The following is an 8,049-nucleotide window of genomic DNA, read 5'->3' on the forward strand; positions in this document are numbered from 1 at the left end:
GCCAGCAGCGGAGTGCGCGCACTTAACCGCTAAGCCACAGGGCCAGCCCCCGGTCTTAGTTTATTTCCATATGAGGCTTACTGAATCATGCTCTTAAAACAATTTTTATAATCAAGCCTACCTCTTTCCCAAGAGAGAGAAAATTTTGCAGCCAAACTTATAAAAGCTTCAGAAGAATTTTCCTGACTGTCGTTGAAATGATTCCTGGAACTTTGGGATTCTTCTGAGTCCTGATCCAACCACAGTTCCAGCTTCCAGGACTTGAATCAGAGTGGTGAGAGCAAGCTCCCCGGATTCACAATGGGGACCTCTTGGTTTCCTGGTCACGTCCCCAGTGTTGCTGCCCAGGGCAACTTTCACTAAAAAAGGACTTTAGATATGACAAAGCTATGTTTCCAGAGTCATAGGCTATGTGGACATGGCACTAAGTCAAGTGGAAATTTGGCATGGGTCCTGTTAATTTGATCAGTATAGATAGACAACAGGATAATTCAAGCTAAAATCAAAATAGACTTTGGCAGTCTGATTTGGACTTGACTTTTTAATTTATGTAACTCTCTAGTACCAGAACTCCAGTTTGCTTTGTGCTGACTAGACAAGACTTGAGATTTTTGCTAGATTTGACAGTATTTAGAATGGTGAGATGAACTTCTGTTATATTATAATTAAATTGTGTTCCTCTTCCTTTTGATGGGATTATAATGTGATCGTAAGTACCACCACCACCACTACCACCATTATTCACCACTTATTGATTGATATGCAAAATCCAAGGACTCAAACTAAGATGGATATGCAATGAGGGTAGATGTTTTGATTACAGTTAGACTGGAATTGACAAAATATTAATTTATATACTAAGATCTATCCTCTTAGTCTCATTAAATTTAGTTTTTTTCTAAACCTTAATAGAAAATTACTCACCAATTCTCCTCAAGTCATTCAGACTAGTGTTATAGATGGCATACATTTTTAACAAAATGAAGAAAACATTTGAGTGAGAGATCTAGAATCTTTAGTATAGGAAAAATGGCTCAGATTGATGTGGTTCATTACTGAGTCAAATTAAATAAAAATTATGCAGAAATAGAGGGACACACAGCAGCTTTTGCAAAGGAGAGACCCATCAATGGGCATGATTGTGGAGAGAAAAAAAATCTGTGTTTCTTGTGCATAAGGGAAGTGATGATTATAATCTAAGTTGAGCATATGTAAGATTTTTTCATTTTATTGCCTCTCAGAAAATGTCACAGGGAACTCTGGAGAAATTTTTTAGAATAAAGATAAATGGCTAATCCCGATTTAAGTGAAATTTGGCAAGTTATGGTCATTGCGGAAGCTTGTTGTTCTATCCAGATTATTGTTAACTCGACGAACGCTCTTCACTGTGCTGCTACAAAATGCCACGTCAGGCTGGCTAGGTGATCTCTATCTAGACGTCCAGCTCCTGCGCCTGGCCCCTCTCTTCCCCCTGTCCTCACAGATGGTCAGCATTCACAGAAACCATCGCTTTGGTTTGCTTTGTTTATATTAGACTTGTTTTACTTGCCACTGAACACAGAGGCTGAAGTGGCTGAGTACCTTAAAGCCCCTGACCTCTCTTCTCTCGGGGTCCTCTCATACCCAACAGAGAGTGTAAAGAGCCACAGGTTCTCTATCCCACTACAGCTGGCAACATAGTCCCTCAGTTTCCCTGGAAGCTGTTGGGCAAAAAAATACTAAGGAATTTTTAGAGAGAATAAGGTTAGAAGTAGAAAAAAGTATCTGAAAAATGAAAGAAAAATATTTACAAGTGTTTTTGCATTTCATGGATTAAGCATTCAACTTATACACATTGCCTGTCATATGTTATCTCTCATGCTTAAAATATCTGCTTCTCTATCTCCCCTCCCATTATCACCTACACAGAGTCTTTCCCCTACACGGGGCCTGACTTTTTCTACTTCATTGATTAGAGGAACTGAAATTTTTTACTACTTATGATTAATTGGAATTAATATGTATCCTCTTTTAAAATAAATTTGGATAACCGTGGGAGTGTGAAGAGAAGATATCAGATGTTTTAACCACCTTATGAATCTGTTAAATGATATCAAATGCTTTCATAGGTTTGCTTTATGCCAACTACTGTTGTAAGTCCATTTTATATATGAGTTTGTTTAATCCTTGTGACAAGTAAATGAGGTTGACGCTGTGATTATCATCCCCATTTTACAGATATTCAACCTGAGGCCCAGAGATGTTTGGGACCTTGTCCAGGTTTAGACGGCTAATCATTATAGCACTTTGATTTCAGCTCTCACTCTTCATCACCGTACCACACAGCCTCTCTCAATCAGGGTGTTTTCCTCCAGCATTAAACCAACAGGCTAAACTGAAGGCTTGGGTTCTAACTAGAGAGGAGGAGGAGTCAGGCAATTTTGGAGCATAGACCCTCAAATGGGAGGAAGTGTGGGGATTAAAGTTTGGATCAGGTGTATAGTCAAGGCCTTAGAAACAGGAGATGGGAATCGTGGGGGCCCAAGAAAAGGGATGCCGTGTGAAGGAAAAAAGGGCAAGAGGAAGTAGATAAGAAACTTCCTATTTAAAAAAGTTGTCTAGCGCTTGTACCCATGGCATAGAGAATAGTCTTTCTCCTGCAGCAACTCTTATTTCTTTGCCATCTCTTCCTTCTTTGGTCTTCCTGCCCCTCACATTTCCCTTTTCCTTAGGACCCAGAAGGATGCTCTGGAGTCTGCTGAGTCTGGCTCTAGGCTACCTTGAGCCTAAGCACAAAAATTCTGTGTGTCACCTAGCCTAGCTCAGCAAGCTAGAAAACTTCAGCTTGCATTCAATAGTTCTTTTCCCAGCCATTTTTGTCTATGTGTAAAATTCTCTGAGGGACCTCATGGAAGAAGAGGTGGCGTGTTGAGGACAGGATTTGGAGGTTCTTGGGTCCTGTCGCCAAAGTCCATTAGAATCACCGTCATAAAAGCTTTGCATTTAGACAAATCTGGGTTCAGCTTTGGGTTTTGCACTTATTGTGTGACCTTGGACTTGACCTTTCTGAAAGTTAAGTAGATAAAGAAAATCCCCATTTAAGAAAGTTGTCCAGATCCTGTAGAGAAAAACACCCTTCATCCTGCACTCCTCTTATTTCTTTGCATTCTTTTCCTTCTTTCAGCTTTCTGGACCTCATATATCTCTCTTTCTCAAGATCCAGATCCACAAGCATGCTCTTTGACCTGTATCTTCATCTGTAAAATAAAATTATGGAATCGTTGTGATTAAATGATGCAGTAGGTACACCTAGTACCTAGTAAGTGCTCAAAAAATGGCAGCTCTTATTATCATATTATATATATATACTGTCACACACACGCACATAAACCTCAAATCAATGAAACAAAATGTGAACATAATCCATAAATAAAAGATTTTGTTACTTAAAATGATCACATTCTACAAACATTTGTCATACTTGTTGTTACTGTTGTTTTGGTTTGAAAAAGAGTGTTACATATAAATTACTCTTTATATTAAGTCTTTAAAAACTTCTCTTGTAACTTTGGAAAGAAGAAAGCAGCGCCCTGGGGACGCAGGTCAGGTGAATTTATATCGGGGAAGGAAAGCCTCTGTTGTGGGAACCCCTGGGCCACCAGGGGGCAGCAACAGGCGCTTAGATGAGTGCAAAAGCCAGCGGTGTTCAGAAAGGAAAGGCGAGGATTGTGCCTACTCCACGAATGGATCTAGGACTGGTCCTAGTTCCGCATTACTTATTGCCTGAGGTTTTCACAGTGGTCTTGTGCACCCTCTGTGACCAATGGTTGGGATTTAGAGATCCAACAAACGATTGCCTTATTCCATTCATTCATTCTACTTATATATAAATTATGACATAGAAAAACTTTTTGAACTAAACACTTATTTTCCCTTTTATTTTTATTTATCAAATCTCTTCCTTAAAATAACTGCATTTCCAGGTTTAAAGAAGTAAAATGTAAAATGAAGTAAATATCTTCAATTACTTGGTCCTAAGCTAGGATATATGTTTTTCTGAAGACATTCAAATAACCAATTTCCCACCAAAGTTTAAACGGCAAAAAAAGTAAAAGCTGAAAACACTCTGCAGGCTCAGGGAGAGCCAAGCTTGATATGCAGCCCTTGTGTTGTCTCAGATTTTCAGAGCTGCGATGACAGCTGACCTTCAAAACTGTCCTCTCTTGCTGTTGGTAGGTGACGGTCATTTGTCCTCCTTTCAGGTGGCAAATCATCCTCGGAGGATTGATTTCTCATCTGGCCCAGCTCCTAGCCTGTGGAGGCTGCCACTGCACCTAAATCAGTTCTGGTCCCTGCCTTGCTAACCTGAGTTCGTTGCTGTGCAATTGATGACCCCTGTCATTTACCTGAGGTCTGATAGCTCTTCCCAGTTAATCACATGCTTGATGATTTGTAACATTTTTCTGTTCCAGCCAGATGCCAGGCAGGATATTTCTACCTCCCCCAGCAGCCAGGTGTTAAATGGCCTTATTCAAGAGGATTACAGATGGTTGGAGGCAAACATTGCATGGATTATGTGTGAAATACGCTAAGAAAAGGTATATAATGGTGCTAATTAAGAAGATTCTGGGAAGGGCTTCTTGGAAATTAGGGAGATAAATGATATGCATTAAAGTTATTACCAATACTATGGATATTTTTTGGCTGATAGTAAGACATAATAGGAGCACAACCCTTGGACAGCAGATCTTCAAGTTCACAGCAACTCAGTGTTTACAAGCTGCTGTCATTAGAGAAGACTTGCCCTGGGTGCTGTAGGTAAGGGAAAATCATAGTTACTCCAGGAGACAGTAACAATGACACCTACTTAGAGTTTGTCAACATTAGAACAGAACCAGCACCACTCCTATCTTCCCTGGAGAGAAGCTGCTGGGTAAACATCTACCACTGCAGGGTGAAGTCTAATGTGAGTCCTATTTGTGTCTAAGCTGTTTAATCTGTGACATGCACATTTCGAATCTTGAAGAAAAAAGATTCTAATGAAAATTGACTGCTCTACATCTACCATCAAGAAAATAAGCAAATATATTTATATATGGTCACTCTGAAAAGGCATGGGATGGCAGGTCTAAGGTTTGCAGTAATTTAACATGTTTGAGGCCTGTTGGTTCCAGACACTGGAGTAGTTTATCGTGCTGGATAAAAACAACTTTCTAAAACAACTTTTGCTGAGTCTTCCCCATAGCTGAGCATGCTGCATCACTATCAAAGCGGCAGCTGATACAGGCTTAGGGGAGACAGAAAAATTTCATTGAATTCTTCAAGGATTCAGGTGATGCTTGGAAAAAAAGACAGAAGAAGTATAAAATAAGGGTTTGGGTTTAAATCAGAAGGAATTTTAAGTCATATTGGAGTGTAAAACTCCTCTCTTTATCCCTGGATTTAACTCAGTCAGGATAGCTGAATTTTCATACATTACACAGAGAAAAATCAGCCCTCTGACTCTCCCCAGTGAGTGACTATATTTATTCCTATTTTAAGGTTGCTGTTAGGATATTAAGAGACTTAAACAGAGATGTTGATAGACACTGAAGCAAGGCATGTATAGATGTGGAAATTTCATTCATACTTCCCCCACCCTCTCCCAAGGGTAAAATAAGTGGACTTTGGGACATCGAATTTAGGAAGAAACTGTTTGTCACATTAAAAGTTTAGATGTGAAAAACTTTTGTATTTATCATCAAAGAAGAACTGGCAAAATCAAGCATTTCATCGCATCAGTATTTGCAGTAATTCTGTGCATCCCCATTCCTCCAGCACGTCTTCACCTTAGGTAAGCTGTTGACATGCCTTAGCCCCCAATTTCCTTATCTGTAAAATGAGGGGGTTTGACTAACCATTTCTAATGTTTCTTCTAGCTCTAACTTTTGTGTGTCTGCCATATGTAATATTTTTCTGCATTTCCATCTCTTAAGGCATTTCTTCAACTTTTTAGAGAAACTAAAATAAGTAATAAAATATTATTTTATAGATAAATGATAATATATTAAATAAATAAATAAATAAATAAATTGAAGATATTTCTTGGCAAATTTAGAAAACTTAAGGCTGGGGGATACAAATTCAATTTATGTGGAGATGTATAACTGACATCTTTTTAATGCATAAATCAAAGTCTAATAATTTGTAAGACATACTGCATTTCCTCCTCTTCTGTTGTATGGTATGTAATCACAGACTCTTCCAAGCAGACAAAAAAGAAGAATTAGATTCAAGGTGAGGGCATTTCATTCCTCAAGAACACTATGGAGAAGGAAAAGCTAAAAGCCGGACTGAAATAATCTGAGAAAATTTCTTGAGAGTATTATAAGATATCTTGAATATTTGAACTGTTGGCTAAAAACCAAATTTCAAACAGAAGTTAAATTTTGGAAAATAATCCTGGAAGACAGATTCTGCAATTACATGAGGGTCAAATTTAGAGTGCCTTGACAATTCAAGAATAGTTATAGAAACACATAGATTAGGGAAAATAGATACATATGATGATGATTCTGCTCAGATCTGGGGAAGATAAACTGGATATGTCATATTTGCAATCGTTTCAGCTTATGATTTTTAGAAAGAAGGCAAATAACCCTATTAGAAAAAATATACTCTGCTCCTCTAGGAAGTCACACCTTATTAATGCCTTTAAATCAAAAGTTCTTAAACTGTGATTCATGGAAGCTCTAACTGATATATCAATATCTTAGGGGAAATCCACGTGAATCTCCTGAAATTATGCTCAAATGCACATATGCATTTTTTAATGGAGAAAACATCAATAGTTTCAATAGATTGTTAAAGAGATTTACGATCTTCAAAGTTCAAGAAACTGCTCCAAATGATTATTTGGAAAGTTGTTTTGATCTTTGGATTGTAAGGGATGCTTTTTGATTTTAATGGTCTCCAAATGTTGGTAAGTGGAAGAAATATCAGAATATTTTGAATCACAAACTTAAGGAAATTTTGCCTGCTCCAGGGATGGAAGAAGACAACAACAGACAGACCATATTGCCAAGAGACCCTCAAAGACACCACTTAAGGATAGAAGCCAAGATGGTGGTGTTGGTGGACTCTGAACTCACCTCCTCCCATGGACACAGCTGATTTACAACTACTCTTGGAAAAATTACCCCTGACAGAGAACTGAAAACTGGATAAGGGGAACTCCTGCAACAAATGACAATCCTAATTGAGGTGGAAGAGGCAGAAATTCCCTTCTGGAGAGAAAAAACACCACCTGCACAAGCTGCAACACTTCACGGCTGCCCAGGAGCCACCCAGAGGTACACAGCCCTCCCTGGAGGAGTGGGGGACCTGAGCCAGGAAGCACTCCCGCTACAGGCATTTTTTGGACCAGAACAACTGAGACGAGTGTCATAATATCTGACTGTGCTGGCTGCTAACAACAACAGGGAATACCACCAGAAAAGCTGAATCACAAAGAAATTAAAGCCAGCTCTTAAAGGGCCCATGCACAAACTCACCCATTTCAGAAAGCAAACTGAAACCGCCAGAAAGGTGCACAGTCCTTTGGTGAAAAGAGACTCATCTGATAGTCTCTGGGTGCATCTTAGTGAGAGGTGAGACCTCTCCAGGGACTGGGACATTGGCGGCAGCCATTGTTGTGACTTGGTGTGGGCGTTCTGACACAGACACTGGCAGACGCCATTGGAGTTCTCCCTGGGGCCTGCTAGCCCAGGGTCTGCCCCACCCACTAGAGAACCGATTTAATCCAGCTCAGCCAGGGCAGGCAGCCCACCCTAGGGACAGGCCCCACCCAACAACAAGCCCTCAGGCAACTTGTGGGCCTGCTAAGCAAACTGCCTGGATCCTCTGCAGCTTGGCGAGTGGCTCCACCTCTGTGGGGCAAGACATGCACAAGGAGGGGGTGGAGAGTATGGGGCATTGGTGGAGTGTGTGGGGCTCCTGCTTTGGAGAGACTGAGTCCACTACGGGGAGTCAGGGTGTGTGCACGAGGCAGGACTGTGTTGCCTGTGGGCGGTGGGGCTTGTCAGCTGCAAA

This window comes from Diceros bicornis, chromosome 4 (genome assembly GCF_020826845.1).
Source record: "Diceros bicornis minor isolate mBicDic1 chromosome 4, mDicBic1.mat.cur, whole genome shotgun sequence".
In the NCBI taxonomy this organism is placed as follows: Eukaryota; Metazoa; Chordata; class Mammalia; order Perissodactyla; family Rhinocerotidae; genus Diceros; species Diceros bicornis.